Source organism: Equus przewalskii, chromosome 13 (assembly GCF_037783145.1).
Source record: "Equus przewalskii isolate Varuska chromosome 13, EquPr2, whole genome shotgun sequence".
NCBI classification, from domain to species: domain Eukaryota; kingdom Metazoa; phylum Chordata; class Mammalia; order Perissodactyla; family Equidae; genus Equus; species Equus przewalskii.
The window spans coordinates 20474983-20496527 of NC_091843.1; the positions used below are offsets into that span (position 1 = coordinate 20474983).

General features: G+C 41.3%; 1 long non-coding RNA gene across 4 annotated transcripts in view; it reads right to left on the minus strand.

The window, feature by feature from the left end:
* The window catches only part of LOC139075259 (uncharacterized), a 427158-nt gene extending 409605 nt beyond the window's left edge, over positions 1 to 17553 (minus strand). For all 4 annotated transcript variants that reach the window (XR_011525464.1, XR_011525463.1, XR_011525465.1 and 1 more), the window contains exon 1: positions 17472 to 17553. This is a non-coding gene — a long non-coding RNA (uncharacterized lncRNA). The remainder of the gene's footprint in view (positions 1 to 17471) is intronic.
* Positions 17554 to 21545: the final 3992 nt, after the last annotated feature.

Consider the following 21545-nt stretch of genomic DNA (forward strand, 5'->3'; position numbering starts at 1 on the left):
GCTTGACTGTGTCAAAAGTGACTTTAGTGGAGCCATTTTAAAATGGAGTCAGGGCCAGCCCGGTGGCATAGTGGTTACGTTTGCACACTTCATTTTGGTGGCCCAGTGTTCACCAGTTCGGATCCCCGTCGCAGACCTATGCACCGCTTATCCAGCCATGCTGTGGCAGGCATCCCATATATAAAACAGAGGAAGATGTGCACAGATGTTAGCTCAGGGCCAATCTTCCTCAGTGAAAAGAGAAGGTTGGTGGCGGATATTAGCTTAGGGCTAATCTTCTTCAAAAAAAAGTAATAAAATAAATAAAATGGAGTCAGCGCTGCCTTTCTAGAGAAATTACTTTGCTGTCTTAAACCTTGGACTAGGCCAAACCTTTGGATTGGTCTGAAACCACCAGTGTTTTATAGCCAAAATTTGAGAAGTTAACAGAGAAACAGACATCCTGATCACAAGACTGAAGATTATGAATTTTCTGTTTGAAGATAGAATCAATAACCAACTATGCATACCCAGGGGCAAGTTAGCTTATTAACACCCATACAAATTTTTTTTTCTTTCCTCTTTCAACTTATGTAATTATCCTCTTCCTTTTCTCATAAAAAACCCTTGCTTTCACCTTGTAATCGGGACACTATTTAGGCTTCAGCCTGAATCTGTATTCCCCGAATTGTGATTCATTAATCTCAAATAAACACTTGCCTCTTAAACTGGTTTCTGTTTTTGTAGGTTGACAACTGCAACATCCTAAGAGTTTCTAAAATTGGAACCACTCAGCTCAGCCATTTCCAGATCCCTGACCCTCAGAAACCATGTGAAATAAGAAATGTCCTTTGTTTTAAGCTGCTATGTTTTGGGATAATTTGTCACACGTCAATAGATTATTAATACAGACAGCTAGTTTCCAAAGACTGCCCTTCTATCCCTGATTACTGCTCCTCATATCAAGAGATGGGATTTATTTCTCCTCCATTTAAATCTGGGCTGGCCCTGTGACTGGTGTGAGCAATAGAAGGCTGCAGAAGTGACATTCTGGAACTTCTGAGCTCATATCTCAAGAGGACTAGTAGCTTCCACTTCCTACCCCTTGGACCCCAGACACATGATGTAAGCAACCAAAGCCACATAGAAAGGATACGTGGAGGAAAAGTGAGGTGCTTTGTTTGGCATCCCCAGCTGAGCTCCCCGCCAACAGCCAACACTGACTGTGCACCATGTGAGCAAGCATGTTGGACATCACACCCAATTGAGCCCCTCAGATTGATGTGGATTAAGGCTGCCCCAGGTAGAGAAGCCCAAGGTGACCTGGCCTACATGCTAAACTATATGACCCGCTGGATTTTTACGGTATGAATTAGGGCTGCCCCAGGAGAGAAGCCCAGGGCATCCTCACCTACATGCCGATCTATATGACCAGATTGGTATCTAAAGTTATATGACCACACAATAACCAGACCCCATCTGCACTGAAATCATTTAATGACTTTTTACATCATCTTTCCTTTTTCCAGTAAAAATAAGTCACGTACCCGTGCCTTATAAATTTAGCCCTAACCCTCAACTCAGGGCAGCAGCAGGAGCTCTGACTGTCCATGGGTCCTGTCCCCATGCGGCAGCAGCAACAGCTCTTCACTGCCCATGGGTCCTGTCCCCATGCTATTCTGTACTACTCTCTAAATAAAAGAGCACCACTGCCAGACCTTGAGAGTCCAAGAAATCTTTCTTTCGACTCCTCAGCTCACCAACCCCGCATCAAGATGACTGCATCCTTCCCAACACCACGTAAAACAAAATTGCCCAGTCAACCCAAGGAATCATGAAAAATAATAAATGGTGGTTGTTATTTCAAGTCACTAATTTTAGGGGTAGTTTTCATGTAGCAATAGATAACCAAAACATACTGTGATAGGCTAGTGAATTCATTCTTTAACAATTGGATTGCGAGCATCAGCGTATAAGTAAGATATAGATATCCATCCAAGGAACATTTCTAGGCAAAGAACTCGTGCCACCTAAGATGGTCCTGCACTTGGCATCCATCATGATGCTGAGTATCTTCCAGAGGCCCACTTAGGCTTTTTGACACTGGCTCCCCCAATTTCATTCTTGCTTCTAATAACAACAGGAAGAACTACAATTTACTGAGCTCCACCAGGCACTGTCCTAGTACTTTACTTCTCTTAATTTTTTAAATTATTATGGCAACCCTAAGAACTAGGTCCTATTGTTAACTCCATTCTCCATATGGGGAAACTGGTGCCCAGAGAAGTGAAGAACTTGCCCAAGCTCACACAGAGCTAACAGGCAGTAGAGCCAAAAATGGGACCTGGGCAATCCGACTCCACGTCCATGCTCTTACCCACTACTCCATACTTCCCTCAATCCCATGAGGTAGGTGCTATTGTTACCTCTGTTTTAGGAACAAGGAAGCTGAGGCTTAAGGACAGTAAGTCCTGGCGAAAAGTTCACACAGTTAATAAAGGAAAGAGCTAGAAGGAAAACTTCCTGTAACACCTATGTTCTGAAACAAGCTTTTCTGCATTCCCAGATCTGGAGAATTTGTAGATTGTAGCTGGGTCTGGTCCAGTCACTTAATCTCAACTCATCTAGGCTCCACCTTATCAAGCATTTTAAGAACAAGGGTCTGTGAATCACATACCTGTGATGTAAACTAAGCAGCTCCTTAATCCTCCCACCTCCCTTTAGGAGGAGATCATCAGAATTTAGAAACATTCCCTAGAGTTCTTTAAATACCCTGCAAACAGCTGGGCAATTTTCAGGGACTCAGAAGAAACTCACCATATTTAGAAGTTCAGAGAGAAAAAACAAAGAAAGAGTCAGCAAACTCACATCTGCCAGAGAGAAGTATTTCCTCTGTAATTCATCTCATCTTGAAAATCCTTTTGCTCTCTCCTCATTTTAACTGTGAACATCACCTCCAACCAGGAAATGTATTTTTCACATCCATGCCCTACAAACAGTGAGAAACAAAAGAAAGCTAGATTTCCCATGCCCTGTTTCATTTGATTCTCATGAGTTTCTTTTAACAGCAAAAGGTATTTTACATATGTAGCGTGATGATTTATTGAGAATTTACTGTAGCACAATAATCTACTGAGATATTTCTCTGTGTTTATTTCTTCTTGTCTATCAGGAAGGAATGAATGGTATTTACGGATCTTTGTTCTGGGGCCCAAAAGGAAAACTTCCTGATAGACGTGGGGGTGGGAGGGCCCTGATTACAAGCCCAAATCAGACGAGGTGGTTCTGAAGCCCTTGCCCAGGGTCAGGCCTTCAGGAGAGATGGGCTCTTTGTTAATTGGGCTGTAAATACTCAGCTGGCTGCCCAGAGGGGATTTGAACAAAATATTCCAGGGGCGGCTAGTTTGCAACTATCTGGGTTTTCCAAAATAAAGAGGAGTGGTGCTTGGTGCTTTGAGGGTAATCTGAAGTAAGATTCCTCTTGCCTGGGGATAAGGAATGAGGAAGAGTTGGCCCTCCTCAAACCCAGTCCCTCTAAGGCACAGGAGTGGCTGAGGCCTGAGCCCCCAGTGCTGTGACCTTGGGAACCTCAGGAACAATCCCACAGTAGGTTTTGGCACCATGGTGACCACTTTGAATTGAGTGCCAGAAATTGAGTGCCTGCAACATTTTCCTGGACTGCATAAGCCATGAATCTCCAACCAGACTAGGAAAGGGAGGCCCCACTGGCGCATACCCACTTACACGTTCACACAAATGACCGGTATTGTCTGTCTTGTCAACGTTGACACGTGGGGGCCTGAACTAGGCTTAATATTTTTAGAATATGTAAAAAAATGTCATTGCTTGCACTCCACTTTATGAAACAAATATACCTTCTGCAACACACATTTCCTACCACTACATAGAAAAAAAAAGTCACAAACAATTTTACTTTAATCTCAATTTCTTTGATAATAACCTCTCCCGTCTTTCCTCCTTTGGTTCTCTGATATCCTTTTTTGTTGCACACTTGATACTTCCGGCAGATCACCTTTTGTTTTGTTTACACCCCTGCTTGTTTTATCCTCTTTGATCTTCCAGAAAATCATTTCTATTACAGAGCATTTTTCCTCCATCAAGTCAACATTTACAGAATGTCTGCTAGCTTCTGAGCACTGACTGGCAAACTAAGAGCCACGGGGCCAAATCCTGCCCAAAGCCTGTGTTTGTAAATAAAGTTTCATTGGACACGGCTTCTCCCATTCAATCAAGTATTGTCCATGGCTGTTTTCGCACTATAACAGCACACTTGAGTCTTTGTAACAGGAACCCTCAAAGCCTCGAATGTTTACTATTTGGCTTCTTTCAGAAAAAGTTTGGCAACCATTTGTGTAGCAGAAGAAAAATATATGTTGTCCTGCATAATATTAAACTGCACTTTATCCATCTTTGGTGATGTTTAAAAGAGGTCAATGCAAAGTATTCTGGGAGCACCATTAGATTAAAAAGATCCCATAGACATGGTTTATAGCTGCCATCTATATGAAGTTGAGGCTTCATATTGCAAATAACAAACTATTCAAACTCTATTTAGTCCCAAAAAAAAGGAGTTTTTTAATAAAATACAACATTGGTTTCTTCTCTATCAGTCAGAATTCAATCAGATAACAGAACCATTATCGCTATAACAGTCATAGGAAAATTATTAAGGTTTTAGGAATAGGGAAGTTATTATGTTTATTATCAAAGTCATACTTTGCACAATTGTGGGAGGAGTTGAGGAAGAAAATATCTGAAAAGGGCAACTGGAGGGTCAGGGGGAAGTCACTAAGCGGCCTTCCTGAAGTCTAGCCTGCTGGAACAAGGCCAGACAGAACAAGGAAGCAGTGAGGGTACAGAAAATCATGTGCCTACTAACATCTACATCGTCTTTGCCTGTTATACCTCTTCTCCCTTTATAAGAGTCCCACTTGCATGCATTCAACGAACAGAAATGCCCCCCAAAATTGCACCCCTTGGAGGAGTGATAATGCTTTGCCTTACGTTGGAGTGAGAAGGGTCCTCATCCAAACTCCTCACTGTCATCCCTGTACGTAAGAAGCGACAATGCTATTCTAGTTTTACTTCTCTGCAGGAGTTCTTATCTCCTCAGAAGAAGGGTTCAAGCCTCAACTTTATTGATTTTGACTTTATAGATTTTGCAAAACTCCCAGAACAGTGATTGGGTGAGTGACCGTTTTAAAACTTGTTTGCAAGTTCATTGACACTTCTCCCACAAAGTGTAGAGTCTAATTCAACCTCTCCTTGAGTACAGGCTAGTCGCAGTGACTTCTTCAAACGAAGAGAATGCAGCAGAAGTAATGCCATGAGTCTTAGGCGGCTAGGTCATACAAAGCTGCACAACTTTTACTTGGCTTTTTCTCTCTCCTCAGAACATGCATCTCTGGAGCCCTGAGCCGTCATATGCAAGGTCCAATTACCCTGAAGCCACCATGCTGGAGAGATTACATGAAGAGACCACCCAGAGTTAGAGAAGAGCCCTAGCTGCCCCAGCCCCTGGTGTTCAGGATTCCTAGCCTAGGCTGGGAGCAGCTTTTGAATGATCTCACTCTCCAACCACCAAGCTGCCCCAGCCAGCACCAAGTAGAGCAGAAATGAGCCTTCTCCACTGAGCCCTGTTCAGACGACAGATTTGTGAGCAAAATAAATGTTGTTGAGGGGTAATCATAAGTTTTGGGATGGTTTATTATGTAGCCATTGTAACTGACACAGGATACAAAGCAATTTTACAAATAAGCTATAGAGTTCTAACTCAGAACAGAGTTAGGTTGAGCTTCCAAGGATAAAACAATGTATATACCAATATATACCTATGGAAGTTTATTCATCCGTGTCATTCACTACTCCATCCAATAAATATTTGTGAAATGTCTACTTTCGTGTGCCGGGGATTCAGTGGCAAAGACAGAAATGAATTCTGCCTTGATGGAGCTTTCAGGCTACTGTGGGTTAAAGAGACATTGAAGGAATAATTTATCAGTGTTACAAAAGGGGAAGCCCAGGGTGCTCCATCAGATAGTAAGTCACACGTCTTTTCTGGGTACATTCCCCTTAATTAGTAGGAGTGTTTTAGATTCTGGCAATGTTCCAGATATGCAGAGCAAAAGAAAAGATATCAGTTTACAAGTTCAGCAAATGCAGGCTTCCTGGGTTACAGGGGTTTATGGTGGCTGCTTTCAAACGTGGCCATCAGCTGTCCTTTCTCTGGATCAAACATACATAGACAAGATGCAATTGTATGCTCTTTCCTGCACCTACTTTGAAATTATTTATAATGATGAAACTGTAAGATCATCTTGTCTAAGAAACACTGCTGTGCAGAGTGGCCGTAGTTCGGTTGCTTACCGAAATTACTTACAAGATCTATATTAGAAGCTAAAAGCATTCTCATCAGGCTGCTGGTAATGAAGTTTGCTAAGCATTCTAGTGCATAAAGTAGAATTATGAAAACTGATTCAGTCTAATTATCAAAGGGTCGGGGGTTTTCCGCTCTTCTCAAAATGTAGCTGTTGAAGCGGCTTGAAAACTCGTTGTCCAGAATTTAAATTGCCTATTGCCAAGGCTCGGTGACTGCTCCAGGAATGAACGGAAGTGCTTACAATCTCCCGACTGTTTGATTACAGGTACCCGTCTGCCGTTTGCTCAGTCATGTACAACTGTGCAATTAAAACAAATGGTGGTACATAAAAGGTTGACGGAGGTAGATTTGGCCTGTGAGCAGAGGGCCAATCTGTTAGAAGGAAGTGCCAAACATGGTGGGGAAAACGATGGACAGTGGACGCAGCCCCCCAAGCAACACACCTTCATGGAGCTTACAGTCTAGTGGGGGAGACAGACAGGTAAATGAGCATCAATAATACAGTGTGTAAGACCTACATTCAGAATGTGTGCAATCAGAGAAAGCTAATCTGAGGAAGCAGCCTCTAGGTTGAAGGTTGTGTAGGAGTCAGTAAGGCCAAGGTAGGGCGACAAGAGGGAGAAAAAAGAATCGTGCAGCCTTAGTCAGGTACAAGCTAAGACAAAATTCAGAAGGTTGGAAGATTAGGAGGCAAAATGTTGAGAGAAGAAGCTGAACAGGCAGGGAAAAGGGTCACCTAGGTAATGAAGGGCCTTTTAAGGCATTTTAAAGGTTCAACTTTCTATTCCTTAGATTTCATTTCCAACATGAAACAGACATGTTCAGCTGGCACCTCAGATTTATTTATTTTCTTTCTTTTTTTTTTATTTTTGATGAGGAAGACCGGCCCTGAGCTAACATCTGTTGTCAATCTTCCTCTTCTTGCTGGAGGAAGATTGTCACGGAGCTAACGTCTGTACCAATCTTCCTCTATTTTATGTGAGATGCTGCCACAGCATGGCTTGATGAGCCGTGTGTAGGTCCATGCCCAGGATTGGAACCGGCAAGCCCCAGGCTGCTGAAGCGGAGCAGGCAAACTGAACCACTATGCCACCTGGTGGCCCCCAGAGCTTTTTAAAAAGATACTTTTATGAGGATGTCTTAAAATCAGACAAATGGAAGAATCACTTCTTCTTTGGTCTTAGGTCAAGAAAGCAGAGAACATGGAGTTCCCATTCTCATGCTCATGTTCTATTCTTCCGAAGACTGGTAGCTATTTACTCTTTTACCCACTCAGCCCTGACCTCTCTGCCCAGCACATTGGAGAGGGAGGCCACAGAATGAAGTCTGAAAGCTTGAAAAATATCATTCTCCATTTTCGAGAGGGAATTATCCAGCAAAAAGGATACGGATTATTATTTCAGACACACACAAGACTAGGTAAATATTGAGAGTTTAGAATTGTCAAAGATTTTCCTTTTAATGTAAGAAAGACTCCTGCATAGAATATTTATGCCTTTTATCTGGGTCTCAGAAAAATCACATATCTTATAGTTTAGTATACAGCACATGTGAATACACTACCAGCATTTGGTAGCAACCATTTTTACTGTAGGCAAAGTGATTACACATCTGTAAATTTACTAAGTAATAGTACAGTTGCTCTGTTTGCAGAAAGGGCCTGAGCCAAGTGTAGGATGTCTCCTAGATTGAGTGCTAGACTTTTAGTGTACCCAGCATGGTGCTAGGGGGTGAGAAAATAGAGATGAATTAAATACGAGTTACAGCCTGTTGAAAGTCCACACACAGGCCTAATGACATGGGGCAGGCAGGGCTTCTGGAGTAAACACAATTCTGTGTTCTGGAAAAACTTCACACTTTGCCAAATCAACTAGGCAAAACTCACAACAAAGAAACCCCCTAGGGGCCAGCCTTGGGGCACTGTGTTTAAGCTCACATGCTCTGCTTTGGTGGTGGCCCAGAGTTTGCAGGTTTGGATCCTGGGCACCGACCTACACATCGCTCATCAGGCCATGATGTGGCAGCATCTCCTATACAAAACATAGGAAAATTGGTACCAATGTTAGCTCAGGGACAATCTTCCTCAAGCCAAAAAAAAGAAAAAAGAGGAAGACTGGCAACAGATGTCAGCTCAGGGCCAATCCTCCTCACCAAAAAAAAAAAAAGAAAGAAACACTTTAACTTAAAACTAAGCAAAAAGACAAGTGTATTAGTTTTCTATTGCTGCTATAACAAATTACCACAAACTTAGTGGCTTAAAACAGCACAAATTTATTTTCTTACAGTTCTGTGGATCAGAAGTCCAAAATGAATCTTACAGGCTGAAGCCAAAGTGTCGAGAAGGCTGCATTCCTTCTGGAGACTCTAGGAAAGGATCCATTCCTTGCCTTTTCCAGCTTCTAGAGGCTGCCCACCTTCCTTGGCTCATGGCCCCCTTCCCATCACTCTGTTCTGCTGTCTCATCTCCTTTTCTGAGTCTCTGCCTCCCTCTTTCCCTTATAAGAATCCTGGTAATTACATTGGGTCCACCCAGATAATCCAGGATAATCTCCTCAATTCAAGATCCTTGTCCCACATCCATAATGTGCTTTTTTTTTTACCTCGATGTAAAGATAAAAGAAAAAAAAGATTCTTAATCACATCTCAAAGTCCCCTTCTGCCCATGTAAAGTCACATAGTCACAGGTTCCAGGGATCGGGCCATGGACTCCTTTGGAGGGCCATTATTCTGCCCGTCACAAGAAGAAAACAATCCGTAAGATCTGACATGGCAAGATTTTGTCTGGTTTGTTCAACATCATCCCCAGCATAGTACTTGGTTCATTGTCAGTAATCAGTTAACACCACTTATTTATTCAGTTGAGTCATTTCAGTAATAGAAAGGATGTGCTGTTTCCTGTGATAAGTCCTCATGTAAATAAGGTATAGACTGTACCAAAATCTGTAACTTGCTGTCTCTTAAAAATCTGAAGGATTGAATGAGCTTCAGTTTGGGAAGATGAAAAAGTTCTGGAGATGGATGGTGATGATGGTTACACAACAATATGAATGTACTTAATGCCACTGAACTATACACTTAAAAATGACTAAAATGGGGGCCGGCCCAGTGGCACAGTGCTTAAGCGTGCATGTTCCACTTTGGCAGCCCGGGGTTCGCCAGTTCGGATCCCGGGTGCTATCATGGCACCATTCCGAAAGCCATGCTGTGGTGGTCGTCCCACATATAAAGTAGAGGCAGATGGGCACGGATGTTAGCTCACGGCCAGTCTTCCTCAGCAAAAAAAGAGGAGGATTGGAGGCAGATGTTAGCTCCGGGCTAATCCTCCTCCTCAAAAATAAAAGGCTAAAATGGTCAATGTTATGTTATGTATATTTTACCACAATAAAGAATACAAAGGACTAATCAAAAGAGTCTACAAATCAAGAAAAAAATTATACAATGACCCTTGACCAAAACAGTAACTGACTTGGATATCCTTCTTGTATTAATTGCCTAAAGAGAAAGGTGTGGAATATCCTCAGTCTTGGGGCTGAATCTTCTCATCATTTGTTTTCCCCCTAAATCGTTAGAATTTATGACAGGTCGTGTTCATTAAGCCAAAATGTTTGCCTTACACTTTTTAAGTTACACTAATGCAGGAGAGATCAGCCACACAAGCAGATTTCTACTTGGGCCTTTGGCTGGTTTCTTTCTCTAAGTGTCTTCATTTGTCTGCATCATGGTTTTAAATTTGTACTCACACATACACTCTCTCTACATACAAAGAGAGACTCATACAAACACACGTGCACAAACCTGCACAAGAAGGCAGTATCCATATGGGGTCAAAACGCTCTATGAGTTTATAGATGAAAACCAGCCAGATTGCTTGGGCGGGCTTTGCACAGACCCAACAACCAGGATGTGAAGTGAATTTTTCACTTATTTATCAGTTCACTTGAGCAAACAGTAGACACAACCTCAAACAGACCATTCTCAGAATAGATGGTCAACTTTGATCCCAAAGCAACAACTAGGAACCCATTAGAGTCATTCTCTTCAATGGGGCTTATTATTGGTGCTAATCTGTGAATAGAAGAGTCCAATTGTGAGGAAGGTTAGCAACCCCAAATAACACACCCATGAGGTTTATTAGGCTTCTGCCAACACCTTCGGGCTGCCTTAATTGCTTCTTCAGGGCTGGTTTCACACAGAGAATGGAGTCATTTCCAGTGCTCCCGCCTAGTTCTCTCAGCATCAGGTATGGAAGGCAGGGAAGGGCAGAAAACACTTAGGGCACTCTACTAAACCTGTAAGAGGAGTATTTTTAAGTAACTTACACAACGTTGCACGACTAAAATCAGTAGAATACAATCTGGAGCCCAAATCTATCTTACTTGAGGTCTACTACTTTTCTACTATATCACACACTGACCCACAGCGAAAGAGGAAGCCCTCAGGAAAAGAACTAGTCAATATGCATCTTCAATAAATGTGCAGTTCTGCATATATATATATCCTGGTCCCCTTTCAGCAGCCCTATTTCTCATCATCTTAAAGGAGTACAGTCTCCCTGCCACATGCACCTATTAAGGAAGAAAGCATTTGGTGAAACAAACTTTCCTGCCCACTACAGCTAGAATTTACTGGGTGCTCACTCTGTGCCTTGACCGTGTTAACTGTCTCGCATGCATTATGACATGTAAAACTTTTTTCTTAGATATGATTGGTGATGTTGAGGTCTGAGAAGTCATTAGCAAAACCAGAGCCTGAATTTATGACACCGGACTGAGCTCCAGGCCTTTCTAGTCCACCACATCCCCTTTGGGATCGCAACCTACAACTCTATCTTCCCTACCATAGTGAACGTCAGTAGGTGGAGTACAATATTGACTTTGTGACATAAACAAAGCAGGCCAGGGATGGAGTGGAGATAGCAAAAGAACAAGGAGCCCTTAGCTGAGGGAAGAAAGGACTTTTCTATAAACAAAGATCTCTTACATTTTGCTTTCAAAGAATTTCTTTATAGCAGCAAGGATTCTATGAAATACATTTGTGTTGGAAAGTGCAAGAATGCATCAATATTTCTTCTGTGTTTTCTATGCCTTGGGTTGAAGGAACTTGGTAGAAATTGTTCCTTCCAGCATGAAGCTAATCCTGATCCTAAGAGATATTTAAGGAAAGATGGATCCAGAGTCAGTCTTCATAGTGTTCCAAAGTCCGCTCACTCCTCTAACCACCATCCAACATCTTAGAAAACTAGGCTAGATGTTTCCCAAGAGATTTGCTCACAAAAGGGTCATTATTTTTTGAATGAGGCTGGAGTAAAAACCCTCCTGTGAGAACAGCCTTCCCTTGGATAGCTTTATGTCATTTCCTGTCTCAAGAGCTCCAAGGCAGAGTGCTGACTCATGAGCACCCCTTTGCAAAGTCAGAGAGGAATGCGGCATGCAGGGAGAGAAGACTTTTTATAGATATTCAGGTCAAGGAGCAGGAGAAGACTCAAGCTAGATCTTGATCTTTCTTTTCTTTTCTTTTTCTCAGCCAGTAAAATCGCCCAAGAGAGTGCTGAAATCTTTCTACAGACCAAAAACTGAAGGTCTGAAAGGAGGGATTCCAAGTTCTTAGTTTTTAACTTTGTGAAAAGAAATTTTTTTCTCTGAGATTAAGCAGAGAAGCACGCTAACGCCACCCAATCAGTGGCAAACAACCTTGAAAGAAACTCATGGGGGCAAATCAGCACGCCAGGGATACTAGTCCTCCTTTGAAAGTGATGGAAAATCACACCGCTGTCAGACAGTAAGTCTCTGGGCTGCAACCCAGGGCAATGGAGGAAACTTCTCATGGATGAAATTAATACGCAGAAAATCGCTCGGTGGGCAGTACGTAGTTTCCAGGGAAGTTGATGCCTGAGCTTGGGAAGAATCAGAGTGAAATGCAACAAACAGCTCCAGGACAGAGCTAAGCTGACCAACAACTTGGTTTTTAGGCCTATCGCTTGAGCTTGCAAAATTTAAAGAGCTGAAGAGAAGAATTAAATCGCCCAGTGACAAGTCTCCTGGAGAGCTTGTTTCTGTTCTCTTGCTGGTGACAGCACTTGAAAACTCCAAGCTGAGTGGTCCTAGTGGGATGTGCAGGGAAAATTCCGCTTCATCTGACTGACACCAGGCTAGAGTCAAATTGGAAAGTTAGCTGAAGCTTTGTGGTATGACTGGAAAATAAATCACCTGGGTTCCAACACTGGCCCTGCCACCATCTCCATGGGGAGTCAATCCTAGACTTTATTTTTCTCCTCTGCAAGAACGGGAGTTTTGATTAGATCACCTTCTAGCATCCTGCTAAGCCTCCACCATCTAGATTTCTAAATTTGTCTCTGGTTCCCTTTCGTTTCCTTCTATTTCAAGTTCTCCTCCCCCAGTTTTGTCACTTGTTACTACAGTCCAAGGCAGAAGACTGTCCCAAGCACCTCTGTAAATGATAATGTCTATAAATACTATCTGATTTAAAATACACACATACACACACGCTAAGAGGATAAAGGTATTATTATGTTCATTTAGCAGATGCAGAATCTGAGACTCAGAGAAAGCAATTGCCCAAGATCAAAGATCAAGAAGAGGGTGGTGCCTGAACTTGAAACCAGGACTGTCTGACCCTGAAGCTGACATTCTCCTCACTTCCCGCTGCAGCCTCCCTGTAGCCCTGGACCTTTCCAATGAGTCCCATGGCAAAGGGCTCTTTTATTCAGCTTGAAACTCCTAAGGAATGAGGCTCCATTCTCCACCAAAGCTTATTTGTCCTACTTTTTACTTCCTCAAATGCCTATCAGTTTCGCACATACTTTCTTTACAATTGATAGAGGATAACCTATTCTGATAACTTTTTCCAATCTACTTCTAAGAAAAGAGGAAGAAGCTGAAGCCCAGACAGAGGAAGCAGCTTACTCATTCTCACAGAGTTTTTATGGGTAAGGCCCAAACACAGCCCATCAAAACCCACCACTTTTTAAGCTGTCACGTAAAGTCATTGAGCACAAAAATAGCACTGAACTGTCTTCGATTAATGTATTAACACTCGTGGGTACTTTTTTTTTTTTAACAAATAAGATATGTTTTCTTCCACAATAAAAAGAATACAAGTTTATTTTTGGACAATTTAGAAACTAAAGCAATGTAGAACAAGAAAGTAATCCATTCATAAATCACCCAGAGAAGAGCATTGTTAGTTTTATCAAATTTATTTCTAGTATTTTTCTTTTTTTCTCTTTTCCTTGGCATCATTTCAGTTGTATTCATTTTTTTATAAAACTTATTTTTTCTGATTATAAAAATAATATGTGGTCCACAATGACATACCATTACACACCCATCAGAATGGCTAAAATTTTTTAAAAGACTGATAGCATCAAATACTGGCAAGGATATGGAGCAACCAGAACTTGCTTACATTGTTGGCAAGAGAATAAAATGGTACAGCCACTTTTTGAGAAAGGGCCTGGCAGTTTCTTATAAAACTAAATACATTCCTACCCTGTGACCCAGAAAACCTATGCCCAGGTATTTATCCAGGAGAAAAACATATGTCCACAAAAAGACTTGTAATGTTCGTAATAACTTTATTTATAATCGCCAAAAACTGGAAATAGCCTAGGAGTCTATCAATAGGAGAATGGAAATACAAACAGTAGTATACTTCACACCATCCCCAGCAGAAAGGAACAAACTATTGAAACATACAACAGCATGAGCAAATCTCAAAAACATTATGTTGAATAAAAGAAGCCTTACACAAAGGACTACATACTGTATGATTCCATTCACGTCAAATTCTATAACAGGCTAAACTAATCTATGCTGGAAAAAATTGGAGCAGAAGTTTCTTTGGGGACAGAGATTGACTGGGGATGAGGGAACTTTCTGGAGTGATGACAACGTTCTGTATCTTTTTTTGTGTGTGTGTGAGGAAGATTCGCTCTGAGCTAATATCTGTTGCCAGTCTTCCTCCTTTTTTTTTTTGCTTGAGGAAGATTAGCCCTGAGCTAACCTCGGTGCCAGTCTTCCTCTACTTTGTATGTGGGATGCCTCCACAGCATGGCTGACAAGTGGAGCAGGTCCACACTTGGGATCCGAATCCATGAACCTAGGCTGCCAAAGTGGAGCATGTGGAAATTTAACCACTCAGCCTTGGGGCCAGTCCCAACAATGTTCTGTATCTTGATAAGGATTTGTCAGGTGGATTGGTGCATTCCACCGTAAGTAAATGTTACTCCATAAGAAAGAAAAGTACATGGGGCTGGCCCCATGGCCAAGTGGTTAAGTTCACTCACTCCACTTCGGCAGCCCAGGGTTTCACTGCTTCGGATCCTGGGTGTGGACATGGCACTGCTCATCAGGCCATGCTGAGGCAGCATCCCACATAGCAGAGCCAGAAGGACCTACAACTAGAATATACAACTATGCACTGGGGGACTTTCAGAAGAAGAAGAAAAAAAAAAGAAGAAGATTGGCAACAGATGTTAGCTCAGGTGCCAATCTTTAAAAAAGAAAAAAAACACAAAAAATATTGAATTTTAACAATATGCATGATGAAGTATTTGGGCAGAAGTAGACTGATGCCAACAACCTACTTTGAAATGCATCAAAAAATAAGATGAATAAATAGAGGAACCAGTAGATAATATGCTAAAGCAAGAGCAGTAAAATGTTAATTGTAGTATCTAGGTGGTATATGGGTATATGAGTATTCACTGTAAAATTCTTCTAAATTTTCTGTATGTTTGAAATTGTCACAATAAAATGTCAGGGGGAAAAGTAAAAAAAAAAAATGTAGAAAGAACGGAAAACTCAAAAAAGTAAAAACAATAAGAATTTTCCAAAACACCACTGCCCAACAATATTGAAAATAATAGTGAATTGCTTTCCATACTTTTCTCTATATTTGTGGATGTGAGTGAGTGTTTAAAGATTTATGTCTTTCTATATGAAGTAGCATTTTATCAATGGCTCTTTCCAAGAACATTAAATATTCCTCAAAAATATTGTTTTATAATTTATTTAACTAGAATTCAATATTTTAGGTTATTTTTCACTGCTGTAAATAACACTTTGATGAACATGCACAAGCAAATATGCATTTTGCCTAGGGCCTTACAGCCACCTAATGCTGTTACCAAAAGGAAGTGCTTTTCAAGGCAGTGTGGCATTGTGGTTTAAAGAGTGGGCATCAGGGGGCATGCTCCATCGTGTAGTGGTTAAGTTCAGCATGTTCCACTTTGGTGGCCCAGGTTCTCAAGTTCAGCTCCCTATAGCCCTCGTCAGCCATGCTGTGGTGGTGACTCACATACAAAATAGAGGAAGATTGGCACAGATGTTAGCTCAGAGCTAATCGTCCTGAGCAAAAAAAAAAAAAAAAAAAAGAGTGGTCATGAATCCAACTCTACCACCTGCTACACTTTTACCTTGGGAAATTGACTAAATCTCTCTAGATCTATTTCTTTTCTGTGTTCTGAGGTAGTACGTGGGAAGTGCCTAGCACTGTGCTGGCAGCTATCATTTTTTCACCCAGTCATGTTACTTGCACACTGTGACAGCTAGTTAAGGATATTTCTGACAAAGGAAATATTCAGGGAGACATAGCAAGGACCATGCCTAATTTGACTTACTATCACCAGACCTTGCACAGTTTCAATAACGTAAGAGTTACTGAATAAACGAGGAATGAATGAATGTATAAATAACAGGGTAGCTGCTACCTGGCTTTAATTCACCTAGGCATGAGGCCAGCCTCAACCTCCCTTGTAAGCTTTTCCTGCTCCTGTCCCTCTGGAAGCAGCTGAACACATCTCAGCTGTTAGCTGAGGTTGTATGATACACCTTCACTTGGAGAGCAGAGTTTGAAGTCTGGCTCTATCTCTAACTTGCTGTGTGTCTTTGGACCAAGACATTGGTAACAACATTCTGATTATTCTATTAGACATTGCAATAGTCTCCAATAAGGGAGGGGTGCAGAGCGTGTCTTTATCCCCCTTGTTCGGATAAGAAAACTGATGCCCAGAGAAGTGAAATGATTCATCTAAATTTCCTCCTCTGACCTGGAGGCAGTCAGGTGGGAGACCTCTACAGAGCCTTCTGGCTCTAAAACTGCAACGTTTCCTTTTGACCACTGCCTGGTTGCAAATAGGTTCTCCCATAGCACTCTCCTTTATGCTACATCCCTCTGTGTCCACTCCCCCCCCCCCCCCCCCCCCCCCCCCCCCCCGCCCCGTCACTTCCCCAAAGCCAGCTGTGCCAGGCTGCGCTAGGAATTTTTGACAGCAGAGGGGGTTGCTGAGCCAAACCGGGCTTTCTTCAAATAAGGAAGAGAAGTGTGCCTCCCCGCTGAGATGCAGCCTGAATTCCTCATTCCATCCCCAGTTCTGTGAAGACTCTCAGGTCACAGTAGTACAAAATATCCCAGGGATCTGTACAAAATGTAATCCATGAGGAACATGCGCTCTGGTCCTATCTCTGCCAATAACAACTTGTCACTCCGGGAAAGTCCCTTCGTGGAAATGTAAAAAAGTCCTAGCTTAGGTGTTCTCGAGCCTGGCTGCGCATCAGAGTCTCCCAGGCTGCTTATTGAAATACACAATCTGGGACCCCATCCCAAACCTATTAAACCAGAATCTCCAGGGGTGGAAACTGAAAATCTATAATTTTACAATTTGAGATCCCAGGACTTTCTAATGCACAGACAAGTTTGGGAACCACTAAACTAGATAAAGTAGAAGGTTCTTTTTTTTATATTCTAAGATTGAAAACTCAAAGCGTATTGACCTCTCCCTACTGCCATAAAATTTTACTCTGTATTGCTTTTATTTCTGCTTTATTGATAATTAACTGCCTAGAGAATTGTCTTAAGAATGATTTGAAGGCAGCACTACACAGCGTAAATAGAACAGGAGTGACAAATGTGAGTCACATATACAATTTTACATTTTCTAGTAGCCACTTAAAAAAAGTTAAAAGATACAGGTAAAATTAATTTTAATAGCATACTTTATTTAACCCAATATACGCAAAATATTATCATTTCAACATGTAATCAATATAAAAAAGTTATTGAGATACTTTACTTTTTTTCTGTTGTGAGGCCTTCGTGCTCTGCTGTGCCTTTTACCCACATGGCATAGTCCATTTGGACGAGGCATATTTCAAATGCTCAGCAGCTGCATGTGACGAGTGGCTGCCCATATTAGACAGTGCTGTTAAGCCACATCAATAGGAGATAGTGCAGTAGCCAATTAGCAGTGTCCACACTGAGCAGGGAATTGGAGGGGAGGCATGTGTGCCATATAGTTGTCATCACTGGGTAGTGGACGCCAAATGACCTAATTCCCAGTTCTCTGGAGATCAGGCAAAAGGACAAAGATCAGAGGTGACTTGACCTAGGACTCATTCATGGAGAGGAGACAGGAAATCCACGCTAGTGGTTAGTGGTTAGAAGCACTGCAATCGAATATAACAAATGTTAGAATAAGTGAGAAAAAGATTTAGCCAGAAGGAGTGGGTAGAAGAGGCCCAAGCACCAGTACTTGAGAATATACATTGTATTCATTCTATGAAAATAATCTTCTTGATTCTGGGTCAATATAATGGGCCTATTGATTGATTTATAAGGAGCATTTACAGGATGGTTGAAACTCCACTCTGAGAGAGAGCCAGATGATACACTGCAGAAGAAGAAGTGGGGGAGGAGGGTACCTAGGTCATGGAAATAATGATGCAATCAGTAATAATAAGGATGATATTTAAAATATATTAGTCTAAAAAGCACTTTACTTTCCATTCTCATCTGTTCCTCATGACATATGGGGCAGAGAGGTGGGATGCGTGTTCGCATTTTAGATTGGGGAACTGAGGTTCAGAGAGCTACGTGTTTGCATGAGTCTCATAGCCAGGGAGTAAATAGCATAGTTTCTCCGCATGAAGTTCTCCAGTCCATATGGGAATTCAACCTTGGCCTCATTATCAGCGAGCTCTCGCCAGCTACTTACCTGATGCGGCTATAAATATCATTAATTCATTTTTCAAAGCCCTTTCCTCTTCTAATAGATTAAGTTCCAGTTAGCTTCGTATCCACCCCCACCTCTGTGTCTGCGTCTGCCCCTCCTCTGCTGTCTCTAATCATTTGTCTCCCTGGAAGGTGTAAATGCCTTTGCCTCGGGCAAGGATGCCTTTTCTACACCATGTGGAGCCGGCAGCCAGCTAGTAACACAGGAACAGCACTTTCCTTTGCTGGCTGAGTCCAGATAACAACTTGCAAAGTCACTCAATGAGGCATGGAAGGATTTTGAGAAGGAAAGTGATGTGATGAGATGGGACGGTGTGTAAGGCAGGTGAACAGCTTAAGTGGAAAGAGGGAGAACCAGAAATAAAAAGAAGAAGAAGGGAATAACAATAATAACAATAATAGTCAATATTGACCATTCTTATCATTCAGCTCTTAGTTTGTATCACTTCCTCAGAGAGGCCTTACCTGTCTCACCTGCCTAAAGCAGCCATCCCATCACTCTCTATCAGATCATCATCTAATCACTGCATAGCATCTGTCACTCTCAGATGTTTTTATTTGTTATTACCTGTCCCCACCCCAGGTTGACTATAGGGTCCATGAAAGCACAAACCTATTTGCTTTATTCACTGTTTATTCACTGTATCCACAAATATTATAACCACATCCAGCCCATAGTAAACACTCATTAAAGATTAGTTTAATGAATGAATGAGGGACTGGGCTAAGTACTTAATACCATTTACAGATTATATCACCGAATCCTCACATTAATCCAAGGAATTAAGTTTTATCATCTGCATTTTACAGGTTCCCATAATCTAAGTGTGAGGTGATAAGAGTTTATAATCTGCATACTGTAAAGTCACTATGACTTGTATGTGAATGCTTGTAGCAGTCTTACTTGTAATAGCCCAAAACTGGAAACAACTCATATGTCCATCAGTAGGTGAATGGATAAGCAAAACAGAAATCCAAACAATGGACAGCCACTCCACAACAGAAATGAACAAGCTGTTGATACACACAACAACACGGACGAATCTCAAAATAATTACACTGAATGAAAGAAAGAAATCAGACAAAAAAGACTATTCACTGTATGATTACATTTATATATAATTCTATAAAAATGCAAAATAATCTATAGTAAAAGAAAGCAGATCAGTGGCTGCTGGGGAATATGGTAGGGGAGAGAGGAGGGGACTATAACAGGACAGAAAGAAACTTCTGAGTGGCACGAGTAAGTTCATTCCATTGATTTTGGAGATGGTTTCACAAGCGCAGACTTATGTCAAAACTCATCAAATTGAACACTTTACACATGTTCAGTTTATTTTATGGCAATTACTATATTGAACAAAGCTGTTTTTAAAAGCATGAGAAAAGACTAGAAATTTAAATAAACTAAAATGTTTAAGAAGTTATATTTGATTATAGAAATATGGATATTATACATTTTCCTTTGCCCTATTTATATTTTCCAAAATTCTGATATTTATTATTTTTGAAGTTTGCATTTTTTCTCAAATATGCCTTTATATTTATTATAACAAAGTTAAACAATAAAAACATTTAAAAGGCAAAATCTGCTCATCCACCCTCACCACCACAATCAAATCCCAATCCTGAATTAACCACTGCTAACAATTTGGTGTGGGGCTTTCCAGGCTTTTTTCCACGAATAAACTGATATGAATTGTATATGTGTGTCTGCGTGTGTGTGTGTGTGTGTGTGTACATACAACCACATACATAGGGTTTTTTCCTACTTCTGTGGGAATATAATCAGACAGTTTTGGAGATTATTGAATTAACACTAATTCCTAGAGTTGCATGATGCCATTGTGGTCTACCAGTTAGAAAAGGGACTTATGACTCAGGTCCATCTCACAGTGGGTCCAGTGGTTCCCTGATTCCACCCCACAATAAAAACAAAATTTCTTCCTTGGGCACCCAACCCAATAAATTTGGCTGAATCTGGCATAATATTCCTTTTATTCTCACACACGCAGATTTATTCCCTTATATATCCCTTAGGTTTCTGTCAATATAAATTGACAAAATCTTCCAAAAATTCTTGGCATTTATAATACTTTCCTGTCATTACCTTTGTACCTGACCTCCTGAATCCTGCCAGGACTGAGTCTGGGTTAGGTGTGGAAGCAATGAGAGTGGTGGGAGATAGGTCTTGAGAAGAATCAGCATTCTGCTGTCAGGTTCCCACCTCAAGAGAGGCCATAACAGGTTCTTCAGGCAAGGGAAACTAGACTTCTCAAAGATGGAAGGTCACTGCTAGTCGCCAAGGAAGTTTAGCAAAATTTAGACTTTCAAGGCACTCAGCTTTGTTGGAATCTGCCATCTATTCTCATCTTAATTTTCAGGATCCCACTCCTGCCCATTCAATGCCTAAATTTAACATAAGAGACCCTGTGAGATTACAAATTCCATTTGTGTTGTAATTCAGCCACTCATAGGATTAGACTTTGGGTTTGATTTTCAAAAACGTAGACCCTGTGGCTATAAAAGGTAGGATTTTCTTTCAGGGAAGTCATAGAAGCTTTGTGTTTCCTTACTTGGCCCTTGAGCTAAAAATTGAAAAGCTTTCTCCAAATTCTCTGGTGTCCTCAAGTAGTTAACCAACTCCACAGTCCCTATATTCTTTATTTCCACTACAATGTTCCATGGCAGCAACTACTTGGTTAACTGTCCTTCCGTAGGCACTTGGCTCCAGGTGACTACAGGTTAACTAACTGATTTGCCACTGCATATCATATACTACCAGTCTCCCATTTACCACTGGCAACAGGCTCATCTATGTCTTAAAATCAGATCAAGAACCAATTCCGGATTTCTATCCTTATGGTTTTATTCCCTGGAACCATTCCCGGTACCAATAACTGTATCAGAGAGGGTTCAGTCAGGGAAGCAGAATCACCATGAGTATATGAAAGATATAATTTAATATAGAAATTAGACTTTAAACAACTGTGAAATTTGCTGGGAAAGAAAGGTTAAGTAGGGACACCCAGAAGATCAGAAGAGCCACTAACCTGTCAATCTGAGCAGCCAAGAACAATTGCCTCTGAAGTAGAACCACAAATAAGGGGCTTGTGGAAAGGTCTATGGAAAGCTA